General features: G+C 39.9%; 1 long non-coding RNA gene across 2 annotated transcripts in view; it reads right to left on the bottom strand.

The window, feature by feature from the left end:
- Positions 1 to 20,152, bottom strand: part of LOC134731461 (uncharacterized) — a 95,075-nt gene extending 74,923 nt beyond the window's left edge. For both annotated transcript variants that reach the window (XR_010113751.1, XR_010113750.1), the window contains exon 1: positions 19,989 to 20,152. This is a non-coding gene — a long non-coding RNA (uncharacterized lncRNA). The remainder of the gene's footprint in view (positions 1 to 19,988) is intronic.
- Between the last annotated feature and the right edge of the window lie 260 nt (positions 20,153 to 20,412).

Genomic DNA, 20,412 nt, shown 5'->3' with positions numbered 1-20,412 from the left:
CAAGGGGATACTGCCTGGAATCTGACAAGAGACATGGTGTTGATCATAAGACAGTGTATGAGAGGATTACAGATGGTCTTCTGAGCAAAGAGAAGGGATACCTTGCTCAGATAAGGGAGGAGATGGGAGCTCTAAAGTTTTCTTGAATAAAGAGTTTTAAATGATAAGCAGGAGATAGTTGGGTAAAAAGAAGAATAGTACTTTAAAGCTAATAGTTGTTTTTCACATATAACAACAAAACACATTCCCAGTATGTAAAAGTTTTCCATGTCTTTTATATCCATGGAAAACTCAGATCAGATCTAAGGATAGCACACAAAATTCTCTCTGAAGCTCACGGAAAGTTGGCATGATTTTTCCTAACACAAGCCCTACTGATTCCTCTGATGGCACTGGGGACATACAGTGCAAACTCCATGACATCTCAAATACATGGAGCTTGGAGAAGACAGCAGTTAAAATCCTCTCTTTCTCTTGCACGCACACGCGTGCACACACACACACACACACACACTCATACTTACTAAAAGTCCCAGAGTCTTAAAGACATATCTGCAAAGGAACATTAAACGGTCCTTTCAACCAGTGAACTAAATTTAAAAGAAACTATCTTATAAAAATATTTGTAAATACACTTAACAAAGAAGATTAATTCTTGAGACTCCTTGCATATTCCAAGTGAGCCAGAGGAGCTGTATCTTCATCCTTCCTCCTTGCTGAAGTTACTTTTGTTTTCAGCTCACTGTACTTTTATCAGTACTAATTGGGACATTCTTCCTGCCAGGGCTTAGCATTTTCAGATTTTTTTGTAGGTACTGATTTAATGGCACTGACATTAAGGTTTCTATCCACTGGGTCACATAAAAGCCAACTAAAACAGGCTGCAAAAGAAGAACAGTGTTGAATATCAAAAGGAGTGGGTGGGCAGGAAGACGACTGTCAATGTGCTTACGTGGCTGGACAGACATGATAGCTGGTGCTGGCTCTAGTTATTAGCACAGCATGTTGAAGGTCTACTGAGAGTTTCTATTGAGCCTCCTCCTGACGGGATAAAGCTCAGGAAGGAGGAGAAGGCTACAGTCTATCTTTGATTTTGCAGACACTGAATCAAATATTCCCATCTCAGTAAAATAGCAGAGACACAGGCCAATCTCCAAATCAGCTTTCTGAGCATTTCCCAAAAGGTTCTGATCAACTTGGCCACCTTGGTGAAACCTGGGCATTGCTATAAAAAATACAGACCCAAAGAAAGATGCAGTACTTTGAGGAGGAGAGAGCAGAGGTATGAGGTATGGCCAAGAGCTGAGTTTTTTAAGCCAGCCTTGAATCAGTTGCTGCCTAAATTCTGTGGGAGCCAGACAAGTATTTGAGGGAAGCAAGCGTGGGAACTGCTTAGAGAACAGAGAGAATCAGGACAAAGTGGCAAGTCCAGGCCCTACCCAAAGGGCAGCCACTATTCAACTCTAGCCCAGTGTTTGGCCATGACAGCATGCAGGTCTGGTATGGCAAATGTGGTATTTTAAGAGAAGTGAAAATACAAATTTTATTGTGAATGTTGGCAATGAAAGTAAAAGTCATCCAGGTCAAAAAATACACCTGGTGCTAGATGCAGCTGAGCAACCACTGGTTTATATCATCTGATCCAAATTCTAAAGGAAAAGTTTGGGGTTCATCTCCATAGCAGAAAGTAATAGAGATCCTGCTAGAGCTTGGGCACCTGAACTATGCTACTTTTTAAGCCAGAAGGGCCCTAAGGGGCATAACAGCTGGCCTTGGACATAAACACATGTTATGTTTTCTTCCCTCTTCTCAAAGCAAACTTAACATTAGGTTCAAAATTTCCAAGGAAGAGAAATAAAAAGGGAACTGATGTTGATATTTTGCCTTTCTTTTAAAGGTTTTAGAGGGCATGTGGGAATAGTAAGTAGTTTGCATTTGATCTCTACAGTCAGTCTTATTTATTAAAATAAACTTGCCTGTTCTTATTTATTGAAATATGTTTGCTCTGACTCTCAGATGACTTACTTTCACAGATATTAGGACTGAATGATCTGAGTCTCCTGTTAAAGTATTGCAGATAAAATGAGGGTTCTTTAACCTGGCTTTCCTCAGCATTTCAGGGACTGTTAACAGCAATTTCATTACACAAGGACATCCCAGGTGAGTTTCCTGATGGTCAAAAGGAGTTCAGGGCTAGAAATTACATCGTAAGTCTGACAAACGGCTTCACAACCACAGGGCCTGCTTCCTCAAAGTGGGCAGTCAATGAGCAAGGATGGAAAGTGCTCTGTTCTGGGCAGGCAGGGGCAGCAGCCTTCCCTTCTTAGAATCTCCAGCAAATGCAGAGCATGGGGGTAAGCAGACTGAAGCAGTGGAGGAGGATGGATTCATGCACTCATTCAGTAAACATTTATTTAATGCCTACTTCAAGCCAGGTATTGTTATAGGTGCTGTGAATCACTGCTAATTAAAATTCCTACCACCATTAAACAAAATTCTAAACAAACAGACACATATTATAATGTTGGACAGCACCCAGTGCCATGGGAGAAAGGAGAGAACTAGGAAGGATAAATGGGCCAACATGACAGAATAACAAGGCTGCTTCTGAAATGTTTCCCTAAGGCCTCCTCGGAGAGCATTTCCTGGATAAGAGGAGCAAGAAACATCAGTATACTTTGGCATTCATATCTTGGTTCACTATGCAGAAAAAAAGAACACCAATTTGAAATCCAGTCAAATTGACGAAAACTTGTATTATTAGGCCCCCTTTAATTCCTTATGTCTCAGTTCCTTCACCTGTAAATGGCAGTAATATCGGCTACTCGTCTCAAAGGATTAAGTGTAGATTATACATGGCAATGAACCAATGTTCTGTACAGTGAGCTCAGAACAGAGTCAGCATGGTGTGAGCCACGTCGTGACTTTCACTGGTACCTAGCACAGTGTCTGCCTCCAAGTAGTTACTTAGTTCCATTTCCCTCCTCATCTCCCTTAGAGTGAGGGCCCAAGGTGGGTATGAACTTGCACATCTGTGTTCCACAGCAGAGATGCTGGGGCTGAAAAGAGCTAAACAGTTCTTTTGGAACCAAAGTAAGAAGCAGAGTTCCGTATTATTAGCTCTTTTTTCCTTTTCCTTTCCACACCTATTTCATTCATTTATTTTTGTAGAGATGGGGGTCTCGCTATGTCGCCCATGCTGGTCTCAAACTCCCAGCCTTAAGCAATCCTGACTCAGCCTCCTCAGTAGTTGGAATTGTAGGCATGTGCCACCGTGCCTGGCTCCTTTCCACACATATAGTTAAAATGTACACATTAATGAAGAATTAGCAACTTTTGAAAGCATTTGATGGACCATATTATTTCTTTCAGACAGTGTTTCATGGTCAAAAGAAACCTGTTTCCATAAAAAAAAACTATGAAAAAAATGAACAGTTTTGTTAAATAGTTGTGTTTTATTCCTTCTTTCAAAAAGTATGGCTATAATGGGACTTCATATTGATTTATATGGGTTGATGACTGCCAAAAAGTCAAATGATAAAATTTTCCAATGCAAAAATAATAACTCTAGTAAAATGAACAAAATACTCCAAACATATATTTGATGAATTGTGACACCAGTTGAATACTGCCTGCCAGATTTTTCAAAGGTTGTTAAAAATGGGTCCCTTTAGCAATGCAGGTAAGGGAAAAGTGAGAAATTGATTTCAAATTAAAATTTTAAACTGCTTTTGCCACTGCTGGTGCCACTTCTGTGCTCCTTAGGTGAAGACTCGATACCTCCCTTTGTGAAGTGGCAGCTGAGGAGATTCTGGCACCCACTGAGGCCAATGAAAAGCCCAAGGAAGGAATGAAGACTCAGAACCACCACTGCATTAATTTGAAGGTGGATGGGCATAATACATCTGTGGTGTAGTTTAAGCTTAGGCGGTATATACCACGTAGTAAATTAATGAAAGCCTATTGTCAGTGAGGCAGATCAAATTCCAATCAATAAAACAGGCACACCTGCACAGTTAAATACAAGGATGGAGATATAACTGATGTATTCCAGCAGCAGACAGGAGGCATCTACTAACAAATGAACCTAGCACTTAACTCCAGAACTCTTTTCCTACAGACTAAGAATACAGTCTCAACTAGAAAACTATAATTCGGTTTTACTACATCCTGACTACTATAGTATTCTCTGTTCTTTCATTTCCCTCTTTCCTATTCTTTTATTGTAATATAAGGTAGCTTGTGTATGTGCACAAGCATAATGCTTTTTTTTTTTTTTTTTAACTAAATGGCCAATGGTATTTTTTGATGGTCATGAAATGGAGATGAGATGGGGAAAAAGTACTGGATCTGTGAAAATGCCCCCTTTCTTCATTAGTTGCATGCTCATTAAGCTCTCATTTTTATATTCCAGTAAATTATTTTGTTCTCAATTTTAACAATAACAACAACAAAAATCCTTGCATATCTTCGATTGGCTCACTTGGAGAATCTGAACGTCTTTCATTCATCACTGGTAAACCAAAGCCAATTTTATAACTTTTTTGTATACAGCTGTTACATATAGGGCAATGTCTTTAAGTAGGGATAAATTAGTCTAAAAAAAATGAATCCTCAGTAGTGTTCCCTTCAAGTCAAGTGTCTTGTTTAAATAAACTTCTTGTTTAAAAATAAATAAATAAATTCACAAACTTAATCCCGCAGTTGCTTACCTACGTTTGGCCAAAAATGAATCAAATTGATTTTTCTCACTCACCATTACAAAGAGGGTGTGTGTTTATCTCTGGAAAAACTCTAGAAAGTCTATTTAAGAAGTGATAAAAGTAGACAGTCATTACTTTATGAGGAACAATTAATTTGTAAACGTGCTATCCAGCATATAGCCAGCATATCTGCACACTTATTTGAATTTTTTCAAATTAAATGTATTAAACCAGAAGCTGAATAAATCACATTACAAAAATTAATGTTTCTAGACTTAACATATCTGTGCGGAAACCATGCCTGGTAAACTCCATGCGATGTCATAGGCAGAAGGAAAAACAAGAGTGGTGCATCTTTGACTTGAAACAACGAAACTACATTGCAATATCCGTTTTCACCATCCGATACAAAAATTACAGGTCAGATTTGCCTTAGAATAACTAGACAAGTCTTAGGTACATTCTGAAAACCCTTTGTTGATTAGTATTCCAACTTTTAGCAATATCCAATATAAGTTCATGCAAATACAGTCCTTTGGACCACTGAATTTAATAATGTAACACTCCTCACCCCAGTTCTGGAGGTCTCTTGTTCTCCTTTTTTATCCACAGTGCGTATCTTACTTTTTCTGTATGTACGTGTATATATGTATGTAATACTATGCCTAATGTTTATGGCCTGCTTCCTTCAAAAGACTGTAAGGTCCACAACGGCAGGAATCTGTATTGTGTTCAGTGATATGTCCAGAACACTTAGAACAGTGCCTAGCACAAAGTGAGCTTTCAATAAATGTGTTGCCTGGATGAATCTAAATGCATTATGACAGGTTATTATTTAAAGCAACACAATGGGTGGGTTTTATTGGTAAGATGAGTTTTTCTCCCATTTAAAAAATGTACATTTATTTTCCAATTATGAGCCTATTGCTTTCGCTGCCAGGTGCTCTTAAAGCAAGTTACACTTGTGGTAGTGCAGGTAAAAAAAAAAAAGGTCATTAAACCACCATGTGGGTATGTGGGTACAGGAGAAAAGGGGTCATGCCAATGGATCTTACATCCTCATAACCAGTGATCTCATATTTAATAGCTCTAGGCCAACAACTTAAAATACCAATGTACCAAAATACTTGCAGCCACACAACCTGGCCCAGAAATCAAAGCATGCCATTGCGACATTAATGCAACGAGCAGGCTTCCTGCAGGTAACAACCTCTAACCTCAGAGCGTTCATTAGGTCATAGTCACAATTTTATCTGTATTTATGCTCATTTTATTTTTCTCTTTAAAGGCAAAATGCAAAACACCTATGCTGAACACTTTCAAGTATAAATATAATTCCAAGGTACAAAGTTCTCCTTCACATGGATAGCCCTTTCTCTTTCATTTTGAGTTGATCATCAAATCATCTATTTTTTCCAGCCTTCTTATAAGGAAACATGTACCAAAGTCTCACATATTAAAAGTGATCTTCTAATCCGGGCTCTGTCATATCCTAAGGCCTATCATATACGTTCCTAAATCCTCAGTTTCCTTATATGTTGAACAGAGCCAATGCCATGCAGAATCGTGAAGGTTAGAGTTGCTGAACGCAAAGTCTAGGCTGTGGTTCCAGAATGTAGCACTGTGGCATAATATCTATTCAGAAAATAATCTGCATTTTACTAACTGCTTTAAGAAGCAAAATCATGAGCGGCATTTCTTCTGTTATAATAATATAGCCATGCTCTTGTCATCTGAGTTCTGGGGCCTTACCTGGGGGCTAAAAGGGAGCAGAAGGAAGCAAGGCAAGAGGGTGGGGTTCCTGCCCTCTTACTTCTATCCAGGTTTGGGTTAAATTAATATAAGTGGTTTGTTTGATTTGGGAGAGGGAAGAGTTAACCCTCCTTCACCTGAGAGGGCAAACATGTGCCCAAGTTAATTTTCCAAGTAAGACTACATGGTGCCTGGAAGGGATGAACCAAGTCCTTCAGCCTAGGGCCTTGACAAATGATTGCTGTATTTAACTTGCCTTTAAAATGGACCATGTTGATTTCAGTATAAGTTGCTTGGTGGCGACCAATGTAGATCAGAACAAAGGGCACATCACAGAATGTCAGAACTGTGTAAGATCTCTGGAATGCATGTAAAACTCTATGAAGATCCCCATCCCATTAGCATTGGGCATCTGTCCACTTTGGCATGTATGGGCTTAGACTCACATTTAAGTTTTGAATAATAAGAAAATATAATATCCATAAACCCAAATGTTATAGAACAAATTCATACCCATCACTCAAATGGAAGACTCACACTAACTCTATGGAAGGTTTTTTTTCTCTTTAAGTGTGGGGAAGTATAGTGTCCTCATTTCATTGGAGTGATTATCACGGCAACTTCAGTGCTATTCTATCATGCCTTCAGGCCACAGCACATTCTAACGTCCAATCTTTGTGATGAAGCACTGGAACACAGTCACCAGCCTCCTCAACAGATGAGCTGCAACTCCCCTGCAAAGCAACTAACCAACCATTCTAAATTCAAGTCATCAAAGAAAGTTTTCTGCTTAAAATGAACTTCAAAAAGGTGAGTCACTCTTTTTCACAGTCAGCAAGTTTCCTATGGGTAGAAAGAGAGGGAATGATCACTTATGTTTCAGTGCTGAAAATATGGGCTATGTCTGTCTTGATGCCTTTTCAAAACAAAAGTATTTTAGTAACTGCAGCCACAGATGTCAAAAGGCACTCCCCAGGGTCACCATCATCACCATAGAAATGGGCAACCCTTAGGCGAGAATGCATTCATGTGCCAGTCACTGCCCTATGCACTTGGTAAGCATCATCTCATTTACTCCTGACCACAACCCACTGATATTATTATCCCATTTTTCCAGATAAAGAAATTCAGATTTAAAGGCGTCAACTAGGCTACTGAAGAAATAACTAGTAAATAAAAGAACTCAGGCTCCAGGAGTCAAGTTCTTCACCTCACTGGCATTCCTTTGGCATCCTAGTCATACCATGTCCGGGTTTCTACGTCTCCGTCAGGCCTAGCAAATCTGAGTCCTCGATGAGCCCTCCTATCTTTTGCTGTAATAGCAAAAGTGTAATAGTGGTAGTGGTGTAATACCACTTCTGCTAGTTACATTGTAATCACTAAATCTTCCATCTTAGGAGGAAAACAGAAACCACACCAGATATCTTACCAGAGAGAATCTGAGATAAGAAATTAGTTAAATTGGTGTTGTGGAACTGAAAAAGTAAACAAAGAACACTGAGGCAATCCAGGCATCAAAACCAGAAGAGGCAACAACCACCCCTAGGGAACGTAAGGAAGAGACAGGGTAATTAGAATCTGGAAGATTGGAAGAGGAACTCTGCAGAGCTGGGCACCAGACTTCTGAGGAGCTGCCCAGCTGGTACTGGGTGTACCAAAATGAACTGGAGACTGAAACTAACCACTGTTGCTAGGGTGAAAACAGGAACTGCAAACATATAGGAAGGAGCAAATGCTTCTCCTCTCCTCTAGTCTCCCAGTCTTCTTCTAGTGCTCCTATAGGCAGAATCTAAGGACTTGAAGAACCAGCTTCAGGAACTCCCAGTCCAAAAACAAAGCTAAGTACAGAAGGGTGGGTTTGAAGTTGGAGACAAAGCTAAAGTACTAGTTAGCACACCTCCCATTAGGTCAGGTGTGCTGGTAAACAGAAGAGACAGGGCAGGCTGAAGGAACTCATCACCAAACATCCTGTCCCCTCCACTGATGGTGAAGTGTGACCCCTAATGATTCCCACCAAAAAGACTCTTCTCATTTGATCTGGTCCCCATTGAATGACTTCATGAGGGGAAGAAAATCAGTCTGGATTGATGCCCATAATGTGTGAATATTGTACTGAGAATTTTATCATGTGCATCCTAATATTTAATCCTTAAAAAACAGTTATGCCATCATGCAACACAGGCATTAGGAACAAATATCTTGCTATGCAAAATCACATGGTAAAAACCACAGGGCTCACAGGAAAATTGGGGCTAGGGGTCACTCATAAAGTTTTGTTAGTGACATAGAGGAACCTAATAAAAATAGCACAGTTTTACACATATTAGATGATTAAGAACTACGTAAATGCCACAGTAAGTATGTATGGAACTTCATGAAACTTTATCTTGAAACAGGCTCAAAGTTTGCTCGTGGGAGTGGGTGGTCAGTTGGGCTGCACTCGAGCCTGGGTAAAAGAGCAAGATCCTTTCTTAAACAAACAAACAAAACAAGAAAAGAAAACGGGCACACTCCTTTTCTTGGACCAGCATGCTATTTTCTCATTTAAGATACATCACTTGACAGTATGATGTCAAGGCAGCAGAACCTGAGGGCAGTTTTCAGTGCAGTTTTACCAATGACCTTTTCCAGGTGGGAGCGCAGTGCCCTGGGACGAAATGGCTGGTGATCTCAAGCTTCTTTAGGTCAGTGTTTAACGCAGAGCTGCTGAACAAAGGAATTCGTGTCTGTCTCGTACTTTCTCATAAGTGCATTTCTAGATCTGAGTCATAGTGATCCTCAAAAGATGTTTGATAATACTTCAAACACATGGAAATACATGTCCCAACCTCTGTGGTCCAGAAATAAAACATAATATGAATTGCTAAGTTTGTTCTTCCATCCTTTGCTACAGTGATCTTTCTAAGTCAATAATGTCATTCCTATGCTTAATTTCCTTCAGTGGCTCCCTATGGCCCAAAAGATAAAGTCCAAGCTCCTTAGCATGAAGGACAGACTCCTCCTAGATGTAGCGCCTATTTACACATCAAGCTTCAGCTGCAGCTAAGCCCCTACCTAAGCTATGGTCCAGTCAGCTGAACTATTTGCTTTCCCACAATTTCAGAGCCACGTGAATTTGCTCACACTAATCCTTAACCTGAAATGCCCATGTCCTCTGTGCCTGCCTGCTCAACACCAAGCCACCATTTCGCTCACAGCCTCCACTGATGGGAAGTTCTTTCCAATCTCCTCATCTTCCCAGGCAGAATGAACCACTCATTCTGTGGGGCCCCACTGTACCCTACGCTTGCTAACTCCTATCATAGCACTTTGCTGTACATATTTGATTGAAGGTCAACTCCCCTTACCCCACCTTTAAAAAACAAAAAACAAAAAGCCACAAGCTATCTGAGGGTACTGGCCATGCCCCAGTAATCTCTGCATCCCTGGCACCTAGCTCATTGCCTGGTAACTGAATGTGTCATCAATGTTTGCAGAATGAAGCAATGGCTACATTACCATTACAGGAAAAGAGTGCAGTAATATAGATCAAGCTGTACATTTTCTTTTCTCCACCTGAAATCTAGAAAAGACCCTCAGTGCCACTAAATATGTTTCAATATTGAGAAAAACCTACTGAATTGGTAAAGGCAAGGTGATTACCAAATGCATCAAGTGATTTTCCCAAGATGAAGATGGCCTAGGAACACCAAGGTGGAAGATTCTCAAGCACAAGAAACTTACTGGTGCTTTGCCTTAAAAGCATATTGAATTAAATATAGGTAGTACCAAGGAAGTGGAAATTATACTACAGAAAATACTCCTTCTGGTTGAATGATTAAGTGAGGTATCTGGATAAGAAGCTATGGAGAAAGACTGCTGCCAGTAATAAACACTTGTTTACAGAATCTGAAGATTAAGAAAACTCTTGCCCTGTAGTGTGAGTTTGACAAACGCTGTTTAAATAAAAGCAACTAGGCTGAGTGCAGTGGCTCACGCCTGTAATCCCCGCACTTCGGGAGTCTGAGGCGGATGGATCACCCGAGGTCAAGAGTTCAAAACCAGCCTGGCCAACATGGCAAAATCCCATCTCTACTAAAAATATAAAAACTAGCTGGGTATGGTGGCACATGCCTGTAATCCTAGCTACTAGGGAGGCTGAGGCAGGAGAATTGCTTGTACCTGGGAGGTGTGGGAGCTGGAGGTTGCAATGAGCCAAGATCACACCACTGCACTCCAGCCTGAGTGATGATGGAGTGAGACTCTGCCTCAAAAAAAAAAAAAAAATGAAATAAAATAAAATAAAGCAGCTAGTCATGCTGTTCCACATTAAGGCCAACTTAGTCAAAATACCATAAAAAGCGTGCAGATACCAGACATACGACACTATAACTAACATGGGCTGCTTACATAGAGTTTCTGGATCTAGATTCTTCAAGAGGTCTCTTCTATTCCAAAGTGACTCACTCTTCCTGGGCAGCAGTGGCATGAATCATTAATCATGTAACAGTATATACAGTCCCAAGGTATATTAGGCATGATCCTCTTGAAAACACATATTCTAAACAATTTTTCCAACAAAAGCCTACTTTCCCTGCCATTTGGGTAGGGCATTTCTTATCACAAAACAGTGAATTCTGAGAATCATTTTCTGACAGCTCAATAACTGAAATGATACAGGCAAATCTAAAGGCAGGTCATACTTTTCCTCCTTAGGAAAAATGGCCACACGGAAGCTCTAAGCCTGTTTTACCAAGTGCCTAAGGAAGATTCCCACAGTACATCTCACAGTCACTTCAAACTCCTTATGCCCCAAACTCCCTTCTTTTTCCCACAAACGTGCTGTCCCGGCCAATGGTCCATTTTCCTACAATGGTATGATCAGCAGCCTGGTTACATTTACCAGTTAAAATCCTCAAATCATTCTTCATTCCTATTTCTCTCCCCATCACCAAATCTCATCATTTCTTTCTTTAAAAACTTGGTGACACACCAAAAACATCTCAGCCTTCGCTTGACTATGGTTTAGAACCACAGCACACATTAGTTAGTTAGCTATTCTCCAAAATTCATGCCCCCTTTCTATAATGTAGAGTTGTTGCCAGGAAGTGACTGCCTGCTCTGAAGTTCTATTTACCCTACTTGCAATAAGGTGTGCTAGTGAATGTTAGGCCATGGAATGTGAGCAGAGATGATGTGTGCCACTTCCAGGCCAGGCCCATGAAAAACTTCCTCATAGAGCCCCTATATGCTTCTCCCTTCTCTGCTGGCTGTGATGAAATTTGGGGTCTTAAGTGACGGTGGAGCCACCAAAGGAAGCTGCTTGGATTCTGGATCACCATGTGAAGTGAAGTATCCTCTGTCCAGCAGCACCCATGTTTCACTGATACGTGAAGAAATAAATTTCACGTACCAATGCACTAAAATATTGAAGTGTGCTTTTTTACAGCACCAAAAAATCAGGACAACTAGAAATATTTAAGGTTTTAGTTAAAATCATCTCCATGGGCATGATACTGAGGGCTATGGAATTGCCCTTGACCACAGGAATCAAACCTCTTAAGAGAATTCTATTGCTTTTTGAAAATAATTGGAACCATTATATTGATTAAAAATAGCCACAATTTACTAACCTTTCCCTATGTGCTAGGCAGGGATCATACTGTGTGTTTTATGGATTTTTAAAAATCATATATATATACATATATATACACATACATATATATGATTAATGATTGATGCCACTATATATATATATATATATGTGGTAGATATTGCTACTATGTCTCATTTTGTAAAGGGGAAAGCTTGGAGGTAACAGGTGAAAGCCTAGGTTACACAGTTAGAAAGTTACATAGCCAAAGCTCAAGCTCCTCTGTCTTTCTCCAAAGCTCATGCCTTACCCCTTGTTACCCTGCCTTCTCTAAGGAAAAAAGGTAAACAAGATAAGAATGTGGTGTAATGGCTCTTGCTCCAGTTACCACATGAAACTGCATTTTACAATATAAATGTAAATTTATTTCTGCCATACAGAATAGGCAACTTGGTATTTTAGTTAACACCACTGAAGAGTTGTATAAGTCTAGTTTCAGGGTTTCCCAGCACAGTGGAGGCAGCTGGATAACCAAGGTGCTTTTCTGATGCTCACCTCTGCCTTCCCCATTCCCGAAGTGCAGCATTCTTCCCTTCACCCCATGAGGACCTCACATGGATGCCTCACATGTTACATCTGACCATCTATGACCATCTTTTCATTCAACCACCCATTTCCAAATCCAGATTTCGGAGTTAGCTTTTATAATGGCAGTCCCTCTCTAGAGCACGGACTAAATATCACTAAGTCAACCATCTCATCATCATCAATTTTCTCCCTCTCTTCAACAAAATCCAGACAACAGTTAGCTTGTATTATGCTTTCTAACCATTGTGAGAAATGTATCAGATCCCAAAATAAATCTACCACGTTTTTTGAAAATTAATTCATCTTTCCATAAACTGCCTTGTTTATGACTGATCATTTTCCAAATTACATGCTGATGGGACACTTATTAGTCACTGACTACAACTTATCTGACCAACTGTTCCTGACAAAGCATTTCCCAGCAGACAACAGGGGAGCCAATTTGTGAAACGCTAACCAGAGATGGTGGAGGTCACCTCACAGAGAGCACTGACCTCTTAACCCAAGAGCTCTGCTCAGGTATTTTACGTGCCAGCCTTGGCACAAAATATAATTTGTTGGGTTACAATGAAGACAAAGACAAATTAGGCACTTCTATGAGAGTGCTGAATTTTTTTTTCTATTGCTATGGTAACACTACTCCATTGTAGGAGACGGAGAAGAGTGGGCCTTAACAAATAAGCTATAAACTCTGTCAATGATGTATCAAAAACGACTTTTAAAAGATATTCCTTTCAATTATTTCACTGCTAGAAATTTATCCAAGAGCAATAGTCTGTTAAATAGGCAAAATATGTACATATCGGATGCTTATAACATTAAAGATACATGTCCAACAATTAAATCATGGTGTATTCATACAGTGGAATTCCAGAGAACAGGTATGAGTTAGGATGTAGATGAATACTTATTGATGTGGATGCATGTTCATCATGTGCCATTAAGTCAGTATGTGAGTTACAGGATAGTACATATCATTTGATTCTGTTATAAACATTTCCCAGGGAAAAATGTCTGAAGATATTTACACCAGCATACTAACAGCAGGAGTTATTTCCAGTGAGAGAAATTTTGGGGGTGACTGGAAATACTTGCTATGTGCTTTTCTGTATTTTCTCTGATGATTTTTCATATTTGTGTAATATAAACAGAAAAAATGCAACTGTGGCTGATTACACTATTTATTCAGAAATATCCACTGCCCCTTCTTAGTGACCCTTTCCTGGTGCCTCCTTTTACGGGAGGAGGAGAATTTTTGTCCCCATAGACATCAGGCTTAATGATGTGACGTACTTTGACTAATGAAATAAAAATAAAGTATGAGTGAAAGGGACATGGACAACTCCCAACAGAAAGCTTGAGATTTATCATGTGCTTCCATCAATTTTTTTTTTCCTCCATCCTGAGACAGGCATGCTCTCGACAGGAGAGGCTTCCTGAGCCTAAACAGCAGAAAGATGTGAAGCAGATTCGAGCTGACCTGCCATAGCCAAGATACAAGTAAGAAAGTTATCTTGGGTTGCCATAAGCCACTGGGATATGGGGCTGTTTGTTAGCATGGGATAACACATTCTAAGCTGACTAATAAAGCAAATTTACCACCACCCCCCACAAGACCAAACTAGGATTTAAATAATTCTAACAGTCCCTCAGTTATTTCCAATTTAGAGCTGGTGTTCCATATTAAATTCAAACCTCTCTGCTACCAATATTTTTAAACTGTTATTTATGGGAGAGTTTATTGCTCCCAGCCTCCCCTGCTTTCTTTCTGCCTCCCCACATCATCTCAGAGTCACAGTGATGATTCCTTTGCCTTTCATGACTGTTTCTTTTAGGCCTTCCTATTCTCCCTGCAGTCCATGGGCAACTGCTCATTCCATGCCTGCATATGGTGGCTATGGCCAATGATATTACCCTTCAACCCTCTTTTTAATATTTACTTATCTTTAAAATGTTATTTTTAATATGTGCTTTTTAAAATTTAATTTTTAATTGACAAATAATTGTATTTATGCATATATAAACTATATGTTTGTATTATATGGGTACACTGAGATGTCTTGATATATTTACATTATAGAATGATTAAATCAAACTAACTAATAAATCCATCACCTCACACACTTACTTTTTGTGCTAAAATATTTAAGACCTACTCTTTTTCAGCAATTTTGAAATTTACGATTATTTAAGTCACAAATCAATCTTCTTTATACACTGTTGTGGGATTCATGTTCCTTAAAGACTACTCTCCAATTTACCACCACTAGTTCAAAGCTCCCCAGCCCGTTAGTCTAGAATTCAGGAATTGCTTAATTCTTCAAGCTCACTACCCTCATAACACAAACTCTCAGCAGCAGCCAAACTGTTTCATTCATTATTTCCTCCGCATAACTCACATTTCCAGAATTGAGGCTATCAAGATGATGGCAGTAGCTTGAACCCTCTGGAGAAAGGTTAAACTGGTGGTAGAAGCAATCATTCAATGGGTGACTGACATACTGCAATACAGGCAGCACAGCCTTGAGGTACAAGCTGCAAAGTCGACAGGCTGACAAGACATGGTGATAATCACCAACAATTCTTCCCATCCCTGAACACACAAGACCTTTTTCCTTTCTCTTAGAATCTAGGCTGGCTTTGTGACTTGTTTTGACCAATAAAAATGCACTGGAAGTGATGAGACTTTCAAGAGGTTAAGAGACCTGGCGGCTGCCTCCTTCTCAGAGCCCTGCAACCAAGCTCTAAGGGAGTCCAGGACAGACCACCGAAGGATGAGTGGTCACATGGAGAGACGCCCTGAAGGATGTGGCCATCTGGGACTTAGCTGCTCCAGCCAAGTTTCCAGCTGAATGCCACCTGAGTGACCAAGCCAAAAGTACACGGAACAGAGTAAGTGCTCGGTCACCCCAATCAACCCAGACTTGGGAGGAAAAATAAACTGTAGTTCTCTGTAATAATTTGTTTCATAGCCACAGATAACTAAGACAAAAGGTATTCTCCTTACTTCTGCTCTGAATACAGTACCACTCAAGCCTCTAGGGGAACAGCGGTCTATGGATCCCAAAAGACAGTACTCTCTTGGCACAGTGGTAGCACTGGGGTGCCCTTAGATGACTGAACAGGCAGTGAATTTAAATGGTGGCAAGAGGAGTAGGAGTGCACATGAAGTGGGAGAGCAAAACGATGATAGAGGCCATATGGTAAGTATTGCCAATAAACTAGTCCATAAGATATAAAGAGATGAAAACCTAGGAATGGTAGAAGATCCCAGCTGAAGGTGTGGGCAAGAACCAGTACAATCTGAGTTATAGTTCCTGTGGCTCTGTTTACACCAGCTAGGAAGGACTGAGAAAGAGTCAGGTGGCATCAATAACGTCTAAATCTATTACAACCACTCATATCCGCCACACTGTGGTTATCAGGAGAGACAGAAATCCATCATGGGCAGAAACATCAACCTACCAACAATCAGAGCACTGAAGCCGCAGGTGGCAGAAACTGCTAGTTGATCATCAAACTGATTTCTTCCTGTTCCTGGGCACATGATCAGATGACATTCCCCAGCCTCTCTAGCAGTTGGATGAGTCCATGTGACTGAGTTCCAGCCAACAGAATATGAATGGAAATGATGAACACCACGTGCCAGCCTGGCCAAGAAACACCTCCACACTCTCCTGCTTGCCCAGCAACCTTGGAAATTACATGCTGATGGCCATGGAGCCTCAAGACAGAAAGACCGACCATGAGTCTCTGATCTGCTGCTTGCAGGTGAGGTGCCACCTAAACCAGAACTGGTGACTGAAAAAGTGGTGTACTACCAAGATTTGGGAATTTATCTTTTATGCCCTTATAATATATCCTAGCTGCACATACGGCAGCACTAAGCATCTATAACTGAAAATATTCTTTAGAGCAAAGATACCCCACGAGGGTCTTCAGGTGTTTTGGAAAACTATAATACAGTAATGAAAAGTCCTTAGCTATGTTCAATATTCAAAATGCCTAATGAAAATTCTACATTTAGGTTTCCAGGCTAATTAAAACATCAAGCCTCTCTGCTTCTGGCTGGGATGCATCACTTGAGCTAGCAGCACTGGCCAACTCGTGCCAGTCAGGAGCCTGGAGCTGCAGTACGGCCAAATAAAAATCCCTGTAAAATGCAGCTTGTTTAGTCAACAAAAATCTTTCATTACATGAAATAATAGAAGTGATACCTGGTGGTACAAAGATTTGGAATCACTGCTCTCACATACCATATCGACACAGTTGGGTTCCTTCATGTTTTTTTTTTCTTCCTTAAGGAAAATGGGCATCACAACAATGAACGGTTATATAAAAGCAGATTCAAAAATTAGTAAGATATGTATGGATATTATATTATCTTTCTGACAGCATCCAAGAATAGATCTGGCTGACGCTATTAACCAATTGGATGACTTTGGGCATGTCACTTAAATCTTGCTGAACCTAAATCTCCTCAGTGGTAAAAGGGGGCTTCTTTCATTTGCCTGCAGTGGCCCTGAGGCTTGGGGGTCACCAGCATTAGCAGGAGTGCTTGTTAAAGGAGACTGCTGGGGCCCACTCCATTTCCATTCACCAAGTCTGGAGTGGGGTCTAAGAATTTGCATTTCTAATAAGCACTCAAGTGTAACAGGGTTCTCCAGAGAAAGAGAACCAACTGGCTGGGTTGGTGTATAGGGGTGTGTGTGTGTGTGTGTGTGTGTGTGTGTGTGTGTAAAGAGAAAAAAGGAGAGAAAGGAGAGACTGACTGATTTCAAGGAGTTGGCTCCCACAACTGTGGGCCTGGCAAGTTTAACGTTTTGCAGGGCAGGCCAGCAGGGTGGAATTCCAGTAGGAGTCACTGTTCCAGTCTTCAGTCTGAAGGTAAACTGGAAGAGAATTCCTCTCTTCTGGGTTTCTCAATCTTTTCTCTGAAGGCTTTCAACTGACTGGATCAGGCCCACCAGAATTATGGAGAGTAATCTGCTTTACTCAAAGTCTACTGATTTAAATATCAATGACATCTAAAAAATAACTCCACAGCAACATCTAGACTGGTGTTTGAGCAAACAAGTGGGCATAATGGCCCAGTCAAATTGAGACCCAAAATTAAACATCACACCAGGTGATGCTGAAGTCCTGGTATTCCTGAGAGCCACTGCCCTACAGGACAGCGATGACGATACATAAGCCAAGCCAAGTAAAATCATCTAGTAGCAAGGGGTTTTTCAATTATAATGGCCTCTTCTACTCCTCCTTTCAGGCTTTTAATTTTTTTTTTCTTTTTTTTGAGACAGTTTCACTCTTGTCGCCTAGGCTGGAGTGCAATGGCGTGATCTCGGCTCACTGCAACCTCTGCCTCCTGGGTTCAAACAGTTCTCTTGTCTCAGCCTCCCGAGTGGCTAGGATTACAGGCACCCGCCACCACGTGGGCTAATTTTTGTATTTTTTAGTAGAGATGGGGTTTCACCCTGTTGGCCAAGCTGGTCCTGAACTCCTGACCTCAGGTAATCCACTTGCCTTGGCCTCTCAAAGTGCTGGGATTACAGGCCTGACTGGGATTACAGGTGTGAGCCACCATGCCCGGCCTCAGGCTTTTACATTTTTAACCCATCAGAGAAACCACATTTTTCACTACCCAAATATTTGAGAGAATATTCTTGAAAAGAGAATGTAAAAATGCACACCTATGGCTGCTTCCTAAATTCGATTACCCAATTTCTGGATTGCCCACTTGTCAGTTTAATGACATTACTGACATCACCAAATCTCACATTCAACAGACAACCAACACTAAAACAAGGTTAGTATGGTTTTCCACCTACACCTAGGATTTCTCAAACCTTCATGGATAGAAACATAGAAACCTCAATTTCAAAATTAATGCTTATATTCTGACCAGGCAGTTAATAATTACATGTTACATCAAGGGGGTGAATAATTTTGTATGTTGCAAAGTTGTAAAATGATGATATTAAAAATGCTAATTTATCTAAGAGAGTTGTTTCCTACTAGGATTTTTTTTTTTAACACATTTTAAAAATCTGCACTTCACAGCAGTTAGGAAGTAGAAGAATCTGGTTCTGATTTAATCAGATGAGAACTAATTCAGCTTCAGGCCATAATGACACTTGATGGGAGAGGTCGGGAGGCTTTCACACATTAAAAAAAAAAAAATACAAATCTCTTTCACTCTTCCTTGAACTTTCACTCTGCTTGATACTATTCCTAGATTTTAATTCCAAATTTCCCCAAGGGCAGAGAAAAGCCATCTAATGTGTTAGAATGTAAGACATCTTTAATAAGGTTTTTATGATACCAGAATCAAATGAGCCATTTTTTAAAAACTTATTTTGGCAAGGGTGGCAACAAAAATGTTTATATAGAGACATATATCCATACACACCTCTATTTACTCATCCATCCACACACACAAACACACACACATCTTTTTTTGACCAACCAAACTCTTTTCTTATCAAAAACATTTGGATAACCCTTATCTAAATTATTATTTTACTTCACAAATTTTGTTCCACAAAGTTTATTGTTATAGGGATTAGGAAAAAAAAAATCAATCAGCTGGGGGAACTCTAGATTTAACAAGCTCCACTGTTTTGGAAAGTCTCTGATATTTTAATACGCTAATACGTGCTGGGACTTTTATTAAAACAAGTGTGTGTGTGATTGTGTGTATTCACTATTTCCCAAACTTATTTGTTCATCAACTTTTGTTCCCTGTTCAGAACATCTCTCAATATTTTAGTTCTACTCAAACATGCAAGAAAATGACTTAAAGATGTATTCAGGAAGAATTTACACTAACAGTTGATGGGCTTCCATTCAAAGAAATGTCTGTAAATATTACACTCTGTTTGTAAATTCAGGTCAGTAAGGCTACGTCTTCAACCGAGAAAGAAAGTAGAGTCTACGCCTTAACGACGACTCTCCTTCTTCAGTTTTCCCACATTCGAAAAATCCTGTTTCCCTATAATGATGATAGTGTTTCAAATCTGACTGGACAAATGGTGTAACAATTGCTAAATGCTCTAGGAAGACAACAAATGTCATATATAGAAGAACCCAAAACATCAACACTAGTCATTTCTAGGTTAAGATTATGAGTTCTTTCTTCTTCATGCTGTTCTGCATTTTGTAAATTCCCTAAAATGAGCTATACTTTTCTAATCAGAAAATAAATATAAGTATCATTTTAAAAGGTAATCTAATATATTTTCTTCTCAGGGGATATTTCATAACATAAATAGTTACAATGCCATGATTTTTATCGTCATAACCAAGCAGAGAATACAGAAAACCTAAATCAGAAATTAAAACTAAAACATGAAAAATGTCCCAGAAGTGCTAACCTTGCTTCTGTTTTGTCATCGTATGTGAGCTGCTCTTCATTAAGAAAGGAGAATCTTCACTTTCACAGGAAATGTGCAGCAAACTGCTAGACAGCTATGTTTTTACCTAGCTAGAACTCGGATAAGGAAAAAGAAGAAAACCATTAGCATTATAGCCAATAATTTACTTTCAGAACAGTCATTTATGGAACAGTTTCTAATGTCTGTGGTAGGCTGGATAATAATTACTGCAACGCCCCCTCCCCAACCCTGGCCCCAAAATACACACACACACACACACACACGATATCCATGTCTTCACTTCTGGAGTCAGTGAATCTTACCTTATATGTTAAAAAGGATTCTGAAGATATGATTAAGGATTCTGAAGATATGATTCCCCCATCTCATGATCAGGGAAATCATCTTCGATTATCTGGGTGAA

This window comes from Symphalangus syndactylus, chromosome 9 (genome assembly GCF_028878055.3).
Source record: "Symphalangus syndactylus isolate Jambi chromosome 9, NHGRI_mSymSyn1-v2.1_pri, whole genome shotgun sequence".
In the NCBI taxonomy this organism is placed as follows: domain Eukaryota; kingdom Metazoa; phylum Chordata; class Mammalia; order Primates; family Hylobatidae; genus Symphalangus; species Symphalangus syndactylus.
Note: the sequence above shows the minus strand (reverse complement) of the source record. Positions and strands in the feature narration are given on the sequence as shown.